The sequence below is a fragment of the Acomys russatus genome, chromosome 30, assembly GCF_903995435.1.
Source record: "Acomys russatus chromosome 30, mAcoRus1.1, whole genome shotgun sequence".
Taxonomy (NCBI): domain Eukaryota; kingdom Metazoa; phylum Chordata; class Mammalia; order Rodentia; family Muridae; genus Acomys; species Acomys russatus.
Window position 1 is genome coordinate 19838630 of NC_067166.1, and position 14169 is coordinate 19852798.

Genomic DNA, 14169 nt, shown 5'->3' on the forward strand with positions numbered 1-14169 from the left:
GAGCTTGGCCTGATGAACATGTCTGACAGGGTTCTAACAGCTCTGGGAGACATCCGAGGGCTCTCAGGAAAGGAGCACCATGGCCAAATGCTTAGAGGTCCATTCTTCCTGTGATAGGAAAAATAGGTTATAGAAGCACATGATGGCGGCTTATTTTTTTTTTTTTTTTTTTTTTTTTTTTTTTTTTTTTTTTGGTTTTTTGAGACAGGGTTTCTCTGTGTAGCCATGGCCATCCTGGACTCACTTTGTGGACCAGGCTGGCCTCGAACTCACAGCGATCCGCCTGCCTCTGCCTCCCGAGTGCTGGGATTAAAGGCATGCGCCACCACGCCCGGCTGATGGCGGCTTATTAAACATCTCCAGCACACCACTAGATTCCGGATACACCACATCTTAAGTAGAAAGAGTGTGCAACACACTACCACAGGCTTTAAGAGGGCTGTGAATATAAAAGTTGTATGTGTATGTCCACACGTGTGTATTCACAGTATGTGTACGCTTTAACACCTATTTTCTTGGATGTAAATATCCTATCTCTGGAAGGAGGGATCTGTAAGCAAGTAGTGACAGTGATCCTTTGAAGAGGGGGACTAGGTGACAGCATTACAAAGGAGGCGGATGGGCTGGAGAGGTGGCTCAGTGGTTAAGAGTGTGTTCTGACAGGAAGATAAAAGTTGACTCACAACAGTGTGGTAGTGCATGCCTGTAATTCTAGCACTTGGGGAGGCAAAGGCAGGTGGATCTCTGAGTTCGAGACCATTCTAGTCTACAAAAGAAATCCATGACAGCCAGGGCTGCACAGAGAAACCCTGCCTTTTTGCAGGATGGTAGTGTCGGTGCGTGCCTTTAGTCCCAGCATTTAGAAGGCAGAGACAGGTGGATCTCTGTGAGTTTGAGGCCAGCGTGGTTTCCAGAGGGAGATCCAGGACATCCAGGGATACAGAGAGAAACCTTGTCTCGAAAAACGGAAAAGAAAAGAAATTTTACCCAGATGTGAAAAATAAAAATGGTGGGGGATGGAGAGATGGCTCAGAGGGTAAGAGCACTGGCTGCTCTTCCAGAGGTCCTAAGTTCAATTCCCAGCAACCATATGGTGGCTCACAACCATCTATAATGGGATCTAATGCTCTCTTCTGGTCTGCAGGTGTACATGCAGGCAGAACAATGTATGCATTGAAAAAAAAATGGTAGTAGCCCTGGGGTTAAGGGATAGCCCTGTAACCAAATGTACCAGTACGATTTGGATGCTTACCATGAAAAACACAAATATCTCTAGATAGGGGATGAGTGTATGTTGAGAAAATATCTTGTATATTTTATGGATGTAACACCTATCATTAAAAAATCTGATGGCCTGCAGCTTAGACAGGAAATAAAAGGTGAGATATCTGGCAGACACAAAGGATTCTGGGATAGACCCAGGCTTGGGAGATTTGACAGGCCGGATGTAAGGAGGACTGATGCACGGTACCTGAAGAGAGGTAACCAGTCCCGTGGCAGAATGTAGATTTGTATAAATGGGTTATTTCAAGTTGTGAGTTAGAAAGGAGCCTAGCTATAAGCTATAATATTTGTAAAAATATTTTGAGTCTCATGAGTCATTCCGGGAGCATAAGGTAGGGAGGAAGAACCACTACATAATGGAGTCCAATGTGAGGTATAGAAAAGAGTCCCAGGTAGAGGCACAAACCCTTTCTGAAAATAAAGCTTTCTCTCTTTAAGAAAAGAGGCGTGGGTGTGGGGCAAGAAGCTGCGCTTTAAATTAAAAAAAAAAAAAAAAAAAGATCCCTGGGGCTGGAGAGATGACTCAGAGGTTAAGAGCACCGACCACTCTTCCAAAGGTCATGAATTCAATTCCCAGCAACCACATGGTGGCTCACAACCATCTAGAATGTGATCTGATGCCCTCTTCTGGCCTGCAGGCAGAATATTGTATACATAATAAATAAAGAAATATTAAAAAAAAAAAAAAAGATCCCTGTTAAATAGAGAAATGGACAGAAGCCAGAGCCTCAAGACACACTAGTGGGCTCTCCATTAATAATCATCCTAGTGTATGCGATCAAACAAACAGAAATGAAAATGTTTTTCTGGGCTGGGGATATAGCTCAGCAGTAGAGCTTGCCAAACATTCGTGACACCCTGGTTTCAGTTTTAGTTATTGAAAAAATGTTTTGAACTTTAATGACAATTCGGCTGTTGTTAACTGCGTAAAATTATTATATATACTTTTTTATACATATATACTTATGTATAAGTATACTTATATATACTATTATATATATTATATATAATACTTTTATTTCCTTTATTTATTTATTTATTTATTTATTTTTGGTTTTTCAAGACAGGGTTTCTCTGTGTAGCCTTGGCTGTCCTGGACTCGCACTGTAGACCAGGCTGGCCTCGAACTCACAGCGATCCGCCTGTCTCTGCCTCCCGAATGCTGGGATTAAAGGCGTGCGCCACCACTGCCTGGCTACTTATTTATTTTTATTTTAGTATTATTCTACTATTCTCAGCTACTATTATATGTGACTTCTAAACTCCCGCCTAGGACAGATGACTCAGTGGTTAAGGGCACACACTGCTCTTTCAGAAGACCCGAGTTAGGGTCCTAGAGCTCAGGTCTGCCAGCTCCCACCATCTATAACTCCAGTCCCAATGGATCCAACACCCTCTTCTGGACTGCAGCCACTTCTCTCTTGTGCACATAGCCACACAGAGACTTACAAATATACACAACTCATAAATCAAATCCTTAAATTCCAGCATGAATTATATCTTTTAACCCTTCTTGCCTAAAAGATTTTTTAAAAGAAAAACTGAAAGAAATATTTGTGTGTGAGTGTCCTGCCCACATGTGTGCCCAGTTGCAAGGGGTTCAGAAACGGCATCAGATCCCCTGGTACTGGAGTTACAAGTAGTTATGAGTCACCATGTGGGTGCTGGGAACCAAATCTGAGTCCTTTGCAGAAGCACAAGTGCTCTTAACCACTGAGCCATCTCTTGAGGCCCTGAACTCTTTTTTTTTTTTTTTTTTTTTTTTTTCCCCTTTTGGTTTTTTGAGACAGGGCTTCTCTGTGTAACTGCTCTAGCTGTCCTGGAACTCTCTCTGTAGACCAGGCTGGCCTTGAACTCACAGAGATCCTCCTGCCTCTGCCTCCTAAGTGCTGGGATTACAGGTGTGCACCACCATACCCAGCTACAGGTGAATACTTTTTTTTTTTTTTTGTCCTGGACTCGCTTTGTAGACCAGGCTGGCCTCGAACTCACATGGATCCGCCTGCCTCTGCCTCTCGAGTGCTAGGGTTAAAGAGGTGCACCACCATGCCCAGCTAAAGGTGAATTCTTATTTGTTTTTCTGGAGTTCTGTGAGAGAAGCGGGGTTGGATTCCAGTCAGCAGAAATTCTCCTTCTAACAGAGTTTCTGCATGTGAGTCATCTCCTTTAGATTGTCATCTCTGCAGACCTCTGCGGTTAACACCAGAGGGTGTCACACGACAGACTTCCTCTTTTTCTTCAGCAGCATGCTACTTCCTGGAAAATCAGGATTAATCTGCATTATTTCTTACCCAAATCCCTCCGCTTTTTGGTCAGTTCCCAACAATCTTTACCACTAACACCACCTCTAACCACTAGTGCAAGAATGGGACATTTAAAAGAAAAAGAAAAAAAAAATGGGACATTCATTTGTGTTTGGAGACAGGGTCTTTCTATTTAGTCCTGGTGTTCTGTAACTCACTCTGTAGACCAGGCTGGCCTCGAACTCACAGAGATCTGCCAGCCTCCACCTCCGGAGGGCTGGGATCAAAGTCACATGCCTATTTTCATCTCTGGCTCTGCATTCTGCTTCAGCAATGAGCTCTGGTGGCTTCAGTCCCACAGCTGGCTTGGGTCTTCCAGGGGCTGTGGCCTTCCTTCAGCTGGCAGGCCTCCCTCCTACTTCGGTCTGGCCATTAAAAACATTCTGGAGGTGTGGGATTGAATTTTGGTTTCTCTTTGTTTCGCTGTCATGTTAATCCTTGGAGAGCTTTGTTCTCATTTGTTCCGTTTCTACTCATTTTGCCCTATTAAAAATGTTTTTAGCTAAGTACAAATGAAGGGATTTTATTGTTACATTTCCATTGTAATGTCACGAGTTGCTCACATCTGTCCCTCCCTACAGTACCCTTGACCCCCTCCCACTCCCGCTGGTGCCCTCCCTCCCTGGCAAATGTTTCCTCTCTGCTTGTGTGTGATATGCATCTATCTGCGTAACTTCTGCATCTAAGAACCCACGCACCATTTGTCTCTCCCCTCTCTTCTCTCCTTCCTTTCCTCCCAATTGGCCCTCATATGCTTTCATGTCAGATCACATGCATACATATACATACTGGAAATTTTGGTTTATTTTTCTTCTATTTTCTTTCTTTCTTTTGGTTTTGTTGTTGTTGTTGTTTGTTTTTCGAGACAGGGTTTGGCTGTCCTGGACTCACTTTGTAGACCAGGCTGGGCTCGAACTCATGATCTGCCTGCCTCTGCCTCCCAAGGGCTGGGATTACAGGCATGAGCCACTATGCTTGGGCATAACTGAGTTTTTAAAGAAACTAAAACAATAAGATAGATAAAATGTATGCCAACATGTGTGTAATTAGATCTAGATTTAAATAGATTCCTCATGAGAGAATATTCATCGGAGCCTCTTAACATCATGTTCTCCATCCATTTCCCTCCAGATGACATAAGTTTAATTCTTCCTTATGGCGAAATAAAACTCCCTTGTGTATACATAGCACATTTTCTTTATCCACCTGTGGCTGACGGGTGGCAAGGCTAAAATCTGTAACTTGGCTGTTGTGAACAGTACTGCAGGAACATGAATGTGCAAGTGTTTCTTTTGTCCTGAGGCTATTAGCTATACTTAATGCAAAAAAAAAATTTTTTTTTAAGATTTTATTTATTTGTTATGTATGCAGTGCTCGCAGGCCAGAAGAGGGCATCAGATCACATTATAGTTGTGAGCCACCATGTGGTTGCTGGGAATTGAACTCAGGGCCTTTGGAAAAACAGCAGAACAATCAGTGCTCTTAACCTCTGAGCCATCTCTACTAGTTCCCATTAACTTTTTTTCTTCTTTTTCTTTTTCTTTTCTTTTCCTTTTTTTTTTTTTTTTTTTTTTTTTTTTTTTTTTTTAGAGTAGCCTTGCTCTGCTCCTAAATTCAGTGCTTTGTTCAGCTCTTGTTTTCCCCCAGAATGTTGATTCCTTACTTCCTGTCCTTATTTGTAGGTACAGGAAATCCTCCCTTCAAATGGGAACTATTTACCTGGTACTGAATGAAAGTTTTGGCTAGGGTAGGACTAGGTTGTAGGTGACCTGACTTTTGGGTCTGTTCTCCCTCACCCTGCAGGGCATTGTCCCTGTTTTCCAATCGTAGCTTGCTCTGGAGCTGTGGTATTTGGTAAATGTTTAACAGCCAGCGTGGAGGTGAGAGTTCATCCTGATTTGCAGCGTTTCCTACTTTTCATTTAGAGTAAACTCCAGCAGGAGCCGTCCAGATCACTGAATAGCATGCACGGGAAGGGCCTGGCCACACTCTTTCCCCCTGATGAGATCTGACACGGATGGGAAGAGCCTTGGCCTCACTTCCTCTCCAGGCAGATCTGCCGCAGCAGCTGCTTTCTGTGCCTGACAGGGGAGCTAGTTTCTGCAGCTCCAGGAGCTGGTGGGTCTTATGGGATTGACTCAGCAAGTTAGCACTTTGGCTAGTTCACAGAATACCCTGTTCTGTTTCACGGTTTACATTCCTCTCTGCTATCATTTTTTGTCTATCTACCTATATTTGTGATTTCAGTGAATTCAGAGAAGGGCAAAGGGGGTCCTGCTCATGCCTTGTTTTCTTCAGAAGTCACTTCCTCTTTTGTCCTGCAGGTCACTTCTCTCCCAGGATTCCATGCAAGCCAATTATCTTGGAAGATGGTTTGGCTGAGAAGGGCCACTGAAAGGTTTCCCAGGAAAATCTGATAGCTTGAGGTTGTTGACTGTTCCACCTGGGCCCCAGCTGGGGAACCACATTGTTCAGCTCACCCACGCTGGCCAGGGCAGACAACCTCCTCACTGGTGCCTGGGCTAGAGAACAGCTAGGGTTCTGGGGAGCAAGTGACCCTCTAAGGTGGTCAGCGGTAAAAGGATCCGAAAGGGCATGCTCTTGCAGGTCAAATGAGGGACTCCTAGGCTCATTTAGAAGGCCCATGGAGGTGGGCGGCCTTAGATCTCCATATGACTTTTTAAGAAAAATTTTTATTATATATACAATGTTCTGCCTGCATGTACTCCTGCAAGCCAGCAGAGGGCACCAGATCTTATTATTATAGATGGTTGTGAGCCACCATGTGGTTTCTGGGAATTGAAGAGCAGCCAGTGCTCCTTAGCTTCTGAGCCATCTCTCCAGCCCTCCATATGATCTCTCGATGTTTGAATCTAACACTTTGGAAGCCCTCCCTCGCCAGAGCAAACTAGGCTGGGAGTGGTGGCACATACTAATCAGAGTGCAGGAAGGAGAAGCAGGCAGTGATCCAGATCCCTTTGAGTTTCGAGGCCAGTGAGGCCTAGGACTGTAGAGATTCTGTCTCAAAAAAGAAAACCTAATTCCCCAAAGACTATGGCAGCCACTTATGACTCTTCCTTGTCTTATTAACATATATATTAACAAGTTTTCTCTTCCTTTGATGTTAATTTATATAATTAATTTAGTAGAATTTTCTTAACTTAATCCTGAGGATACAAAATATCAAGTGTGGTTTATGCCAGTTTTTTTTTTTTCTTTTGTTTTTAAGACAGGGTTTCTCTGTGTAGCCCTGGCTCTTCTGGCACTCACTCTGTAGACCAGGCTGGCCTTGAAGTCATAAAGATCAACGCACCACCACTGCCGGGCAATGCCAAGGTTTTTTGTTTTTGTTTTTGTTTTTTAAATTTTTAAAAATTTATTCAGATTGAATTGGATGCTTTTGCTCTTGGCACCTGTGCTGCCTGTCTGAGCTGCTTTCCCTAGCTACCATCTTCCCACGACTGAAGGGCTAGGATTACAGATGTGTGCCACACTTCTTCATGAGCTCTAGATTTCACACGCACCCCATACCAAGTCAGAATAATTTGTATTTATCTATATTGATAAAACTAAGTAGCAAGATGGCAGAGTGCTAACAAACTATCAACTAAAAAAATAGGTAGAAAAGCAAGTTTTGGTATAATCATCCCAGGCAATGAGAAGCAAAAATTCTGAAAACTTGTGGAAATGTGACAAGAAGTGGGACATCTTTAAAATTCAAAATACGGGCGTGGTGGCGCACCCCTTTAATCCCAGCACTCAGGAGGCAGAGGCAGGTGGATCGTTGTAAATTCAAGGCCAGCCTGGTCTACAAAGTGAGTCCAGGACAGCCAAGGCCACACAGAGAGACCCTGTCTCAAAAAACCAAAAGATAAAAAATACGGGGTGGGGGGCTGGAGAGATGGCTCAGAGGTTAAGAGCATGGCCTGCTCTCCCAGAGCTCCTGAGTTCAATTCCCAGCAACCACATGGTGGCTCACAGCCATCTATAACATGATCTGATGCCCTCTTCTGTCCTGCAGGGGTACATGCAGGCAGAGCACTGTGTACAACATAAATCTTTAAAAAATAAAATTCAAAATACTGCTCCCAAGATACTCGTGAATCCCAGAGCTGAGAAATGTGGTCAGCAGCACAAGCTGGCGACTAGCAGGGCCCCTGGCAGGGTTCTCTTCAGAGGATGCTCTTCTTACTCCGAATGCACATCTCTGCACCTGGTAAGGAAAGAGTGAAGTGAAGCAGTGACACAATGCAGAAAGCAGTGGCTAAAACTGCCAGCGCCACGCAAGGTGGAGAAACCTGTCCAGATGAAAGCAAGACAGAGCCACCAACCCCAACCCGGGGCTTTTTTTTGCTGTGATACTAGGATAGTTAGTAAAATTTAAAATGTTGTAAATTAGATCTTTTAATTTCTGTGGTGACTTACTGTACAGCCAATATGGCTTAGAATTTGGAATCCTCCTGCCTCAGTCTTCCGAATGACATGACAGATCAGATCATAGTTTTAATTTTCTGTCTTTCGAAAGGAGACATTTCAGGACATACATGTTGAGGTATTTACTGTGTTTTTTGTTTTTTTTTTTAATTGCATGAGTGCTTTATCTTTAGCAGAGGGCATCAGATTGCATTATAGATAGTTGTGAGCCACCATGTGGTTGCTGGGATTTGAACTCGGGACATCTGGAAGAGCAAGCGGCCCTCTTAACCACTGAGTCATCTTTCCAGCCTGAGGTATTTACTGTTTAAGGGGCACTTTCAACTTACTCTCAGGTGGTTCAGGAAGCTTTATCTATTTGTCCACCAAAAAGATTTAAAAGACAGTATTACACACTAATATATACTAAGGTGAGCCTTATAGCCACACACACACACACACACACACACACAAACACACACACATACACACAAAGCTTACTGAAGCTTGGTCCATTTTGCCAAGCAGAACCACCAAGATGTACTTTATTGTGTCAAAGTGTATTGATACAATGGAATCCCACTTAGCAGTAGAGGAATGATTCACTGACTCCAGGAATCAGCATGGAGAAGTTGTAAATGCTTTTGTTAAGGGAAGGCTGGTCTCAAAAGACTATTTATTATTATGTGATTCTGGTCATACTAAGCAAGGGCAAACCTTTGGGGATGGAAAACAGTCCATGGTTATCAATGGTTAAGGGCAGAATGCTTATATGGGAGGAATATTTTGAGTAATGGAACTATTTTGGAAGGTTCTGGTGTAGTTAGATTAGCTACTCAAGTCAGAACTTTTACTGTATAGGCTTCTATAACCAGGAAACCAAGAGAAGTGGGATTCACATATAAAATGCGACTCAAAATGCGTAAGTGGGAATGTTGAGACAAGCAGGTGAGTAGCCTAAGGGGCCTTGGTACTCCAGCTGGACGCTTGGAGGCTCAATCCAGAAGGTACTGTCTAAAAATAAAAACACTGTGATCTAGTTCGTAAGTTTGCTCATCACAGTAACTAAATAAGTAGTAAATTAGATTGTTAGGATTATATAAATAACACACTAAAGATAATGAGCCAGTTTTATTATCTGCAGAGAAATGTTATCAGTACGCAGAAGGGGAGATCAGACGGGATCACAGTTGAAGCCATCAATGCTGAGCTATGTTTATTTTTGTAGAGTGGCACATAATCAGATGTAGATGTTCACTGGGAGGAGACAATGCACATGCAATTATTTCCTCTCAACCGAGAAACTACTATGGCTCTAAAGAACAGTCAACACACTCACCACCACATTTTGGTTTCTAAATGCTGATTTTCTGAAAGTGCAAGTGGGGAGAGGCTGCTCAGTGCATGCACTTCACCAGGCAGCCGGTGACATTCTGCCATGCAGCAGCCTGCTCTAAGTAAAGCAGCTGGTACATTTTTTTTCCTTTTCTAGGACTGGCCAGAGGCCTACCATGTTGTCCTCACATTTTGCCTTTTCACGCTTGTCAGCTTCCACTGCAAATAACATGACTGCATTGTTGTTTTTTCCCCCTCTGTCCTTTTTGGCTTTTCAAGACAGGGTTTCTCTGTATAGCCCTGGCTGTCCTGGAACTCACTCTGTAGTCAAGGAAAAGTGTGTACCACCACTGCCTGGCTATTGTTTTCTCTTTATAAATAGAATTTACTGAAATTGTTGAGGTAAAAACAAACAACAAAACAAAACCCTAGGCCTCTTGGTGAAATAGCAGATTCTATTGGTGGGGAGGAAAACAAAAGATGTGGTGTCAATACAGAGCTATGGGCCTTGTGTGCACCACACACTAACTTTAACACCAAGCTACAACCACGCTTCCAAAACTGTAACCACAAAGCACATAAAACAATCTGTGGTAACTAAAAAGTAGCAAGTAAACTTTATTAACATTGCTCTTAAATTATATATGAACTTCCAGTACATTGGAAAATTTCAAAAAACTATCTCCTCTGTACCAGATTCATAAATGAGTCAAAATGGTGGCTTTAAGACTAGAAAGGTGGGGCTGCAGAGATGGCTCAGAGGTTAAGAGCACCACCTGCTCTTCCAGAATTCAATTCCCAGCAACCACATGGTGGCTCACAACCATCTGTAATGAGATTTGGTGCCCTCTTCTGGCCTCCAGGTATAAAGCAGTCATATACATTAAATGAATAAATAAATCTTAAAAAAAAAAAAAAAAGACAGACTAGAAAGGCAAAGTAAAACTTAAAGCACAACGTGGTGGTATAATGGGGACGGCAACACCAATGGAAAGGTGCAAACTATCCTCGGCCCCACAAAACACCTGAAAGGAAGATGGGCAGACTCCACTTGACTAGTTGCCAAGATGCATCCAAGCAGCTCCCACCAGTTAAGACCATGCCATTCATTCCTTTGGCTTATTGCACAACGCGGAAGCCTGGCAGGTAACACTCTTAAGTCTCTTCATAAACAGGGTGAACCTTTTAAGATCTTTCTGATCCCCAGTCTGAGTATCAAGTCAGGAAGTAGGAGTGATCTCCATGTTGTGTACAGTCCTCCTGTTGGGTCACAAGCCTATTTGACAGGCTTCTCAGAGCAGAAATGCTTAAAGCACATTAGGCCTTTGGTCAATAACTGCCTTTGCCACTCGATCTTGAACATTTTGGGTGGCAGGTTACTTAAAAACAAGTGGCAGTGTGGTATTTTTTGCTAAAGCGATGGAGCCACATTGACAAGTTAACTTGTCAATCATGTGGCTTCGAATCCTGGCCCCTCAGGGTGACTTGCCTTTTGTGATGCAGTAATAATAGAACTATCAAGATGACGTGAACACTTGCATACTGCCAACAAATACTGTATGACATACTATGCTCCCGGAGCCATTCAGAACATTACACATGCTTGAGTTTCTGCTCTTGCAGGGCCCTTATGCAGGAACTACTTATCCTTTTTCTCAGGAGAGCACTCAGGTCCTAATTCAGTCAAGTCCAGAGTTAACAGGGCAGCACCTGTGAGCCTGTTTGGAACAAACACACAATGCATGGTCACATTTGTTAGCTCAAAACATGGATTTCACCCAGAAATCATACATGAGATGTCTTGCCTTGCCTAGATCAGAAACTCCATAAAGAACTTAAAACACCTTATAGTTCACAGACCACCAAGAATGGTATTAATGTGTGAGTGGAGGGAGGGGATGGTGGCTAGAGATGGCCCTAACTGCTCTTCCAGGGGACCTGGACTCCATGTCCAGCACCCACGTGGCAGCTCATAACCTCTCTTCTGGCCTCCATAAGAGGACACACACACACACACACACACACACACACACACACACACAGAGAGAGAGAGAGAGAGAGAGAGAGAGAGAGAGAGAGAGAGAGAATTAAAAAGGCTGCTATCATTTCAAAACATGTTCTGTGAGGTTAGATGATAGAGTTTTGCCCACCATAGGTGCATGTTCCTAAAATACACTGTCAGCATGGCAGAACTAATTCACATTAATGGCACCTTTTAGTCACTAGAATCTAATGGAAATACTCTCACACTATCACTGAATGAATACAGTTCAAGCTGGAATCCTGGGAATAACTTAAGAAAACAAAAATGTGTATGAGCCCAGCAGTGGTGGCGCACGCCTTTAATCCCAGCATTTGAGAGGCAGAGCAGGTGGAACTCTCTGAGTTCGAAGCCTGGTCTATAAAAATGAGTCCAGGACAGCCAAGGCTATACAGAGAAACCCTGTCTTGAAAAACAAAAACAAAACAAGAAAAGGCAGTGTGTACTTGGCAATTTCACACTGCCCAAGGCTGGCCTCCTACAATAGCCCAAGACTGATTTGAACATATGGTCCTGCCTCCACATGTTAGGATGACATACATGTAAGACTCAGACTAGTAGTGTGTGTATTTTATAACTTAAAATGTCCATATCTACATTGAAAAATAACATGAGGCCATTAAAAAACAACTAACCAACCAACCTTGGGACTGGCGAGATGTAGATTCAGGCACAGTTTTTGCTGAGGACCCGAGTGGGCTCACAGCACCCACACTGGGCAGAGTACAACTGCCATCACTCCAGCTCCACACAGTGCTCTGGCTCACTGGCCACTCAAGAGCACACACACTCAAAACAGAACCCGATACTTAGTAACCTTCAAACCCTTCCTCTTCAGAGTGGGACGACAGTCAAGTGCTAAATATTTTGGTTTGCTGTGGTATGGATACAAGGGTAAACAACCAAAAAACTAGATAAACTCTTTAGCTTCCATGTACACAGGGTTTCTCTGTGTAGCCCTGGCTGTCATGGAACTTGCTTTGTAGAGCAGGCTGCCCAGAAGTCATGAGATCCACCTGCCTCTGCTGGGATTAAAGTAGTGCACTGTAACCGGCAGGGTTGGCTAATGCTAACAGCACTACATAAACTTGCCTGTTTGCAGGATTGTTATTATAAAGCACCAACAGGTTGTTTGTTTTTTAGCTTAACATGCAAGTGTGGCATTAAACATACATGGTTATTCAAAACTTGTCTCTGAAGTTGAACTTATGTGCTAAGTCACTGCCCCATATTCTCAAAGCTGTCTGGCTTTGGGTTATCCGTCCGTGGCCTTTTGGGTAGGATTCTAGAGAATGGTTTACAGGCTTGTGTGCTGCCTTGGGCGGAGCCAAGTGTTCAGCTTCACTGAGCAAGGGCAAACTCCTTTCTCGGTTAAGTAAGTACACCAGGTCAGCACCGAAGGGTTTGGTTCCTTCCGTGATGTGTACATTAACAATGTATACCAAATTTTTATTTACTCTTAAAATCAATTTAGAGAATGTGAAGACATCTAGAGCCCTCCGACGTTTGCATATTAAGTACACAAACAATAATTCAAACTTAAACCAAGTTCAAAAATCATCCCCTAAGACAAACTTTTTACCTTCCCTGTTTGTTACTGCTAAGAACTGATGCAACACTCAGTCCATAAACTGTTTACATGTTACATGTTTACATGCCCGGAGCACTGTGAACACCCCATGAAGCTCAAGCATGTCTATTCCACATAAATATCTATGTGGTTTGGGGCCTTTCCAGGCAGCCCTCTCACACTGCCCTACCAATGGATGGCTCAGGTTCTGGTGTTTGGAAGAATACTTGACAGTATTTAGGTGGCCAAACTGGAGTTGGATATCAACTCACTCAATGGAATACCTGTAACACTGATTCTGTTTCTTTAATAGTGTGGTAAACGCAAGAAACATGAATAGTATCTCTGTGATGGATAATGAAAAGTTGCAAAGAAAAATAGATGAAAATGGAAAATAATTGGCGAGGCAACCCAGGCTTGAAAAATACACACTGCATCATTTCTCTATGTGGTCCCCAGCTTCTAATGTAAAGTATGTAGTATTTAATGGGGGGAAAGTGTGAACAGAGGCCAGGAAACTGGAAAAAACGGTTCATGAGATGGAAAAGAGGGGCTTTTAGGGAGGTAGGGTATGTGATGGAAAAGGGAATTATCAAAGAATGGGGAAGGTCAAAGGTGAGTACTGTGTCTGAACTCAGCATCTATATAGACACTGGCCTGCAACGATGGCTACCTGATATGAGAGCTGTTTCTCAGATGCCTCGTAATTCTAACATCATACAGTTGACATTTTGAAAAATCAACTATTTGGGGGAAGGTTGTTATGGATGCCACATTATGGATTACTTTTTAAAGAAACATAATGGGTTGATCAGATAGCTCAGGGTAGTGGTTAAGAGCACTGGTTGTTCTTTGCTGAGGACCAAGAAGAGTTCAGTTCCCAGCACTGACACTGCAGCTCACAGCCACTGTAACTCCCATTCCAGGGGGACTGATGCCCTCTTCGGGCCTCAGAGGGCACTTCTCCCACATGGTGTAGACACATAGGGAAAATTTGTGTAACACATAACATGAAATACACCTTTTAAAAAAGAAACATTTTAAGTTTAGTATATTTTCAATTCTTCTGTGTTATTTGTATCAAGGATCTGAAAGTGCAAGGCTGCTTTTACCCTGTAACTTTTATTTGCTGCCTGCCTTTATGAAATCAAATAACTTTAATCTAGCTATAAAAATTACAAATCTTGCCAGGTGTGGTCACACAGCACTCAGGAGCAGAGGCA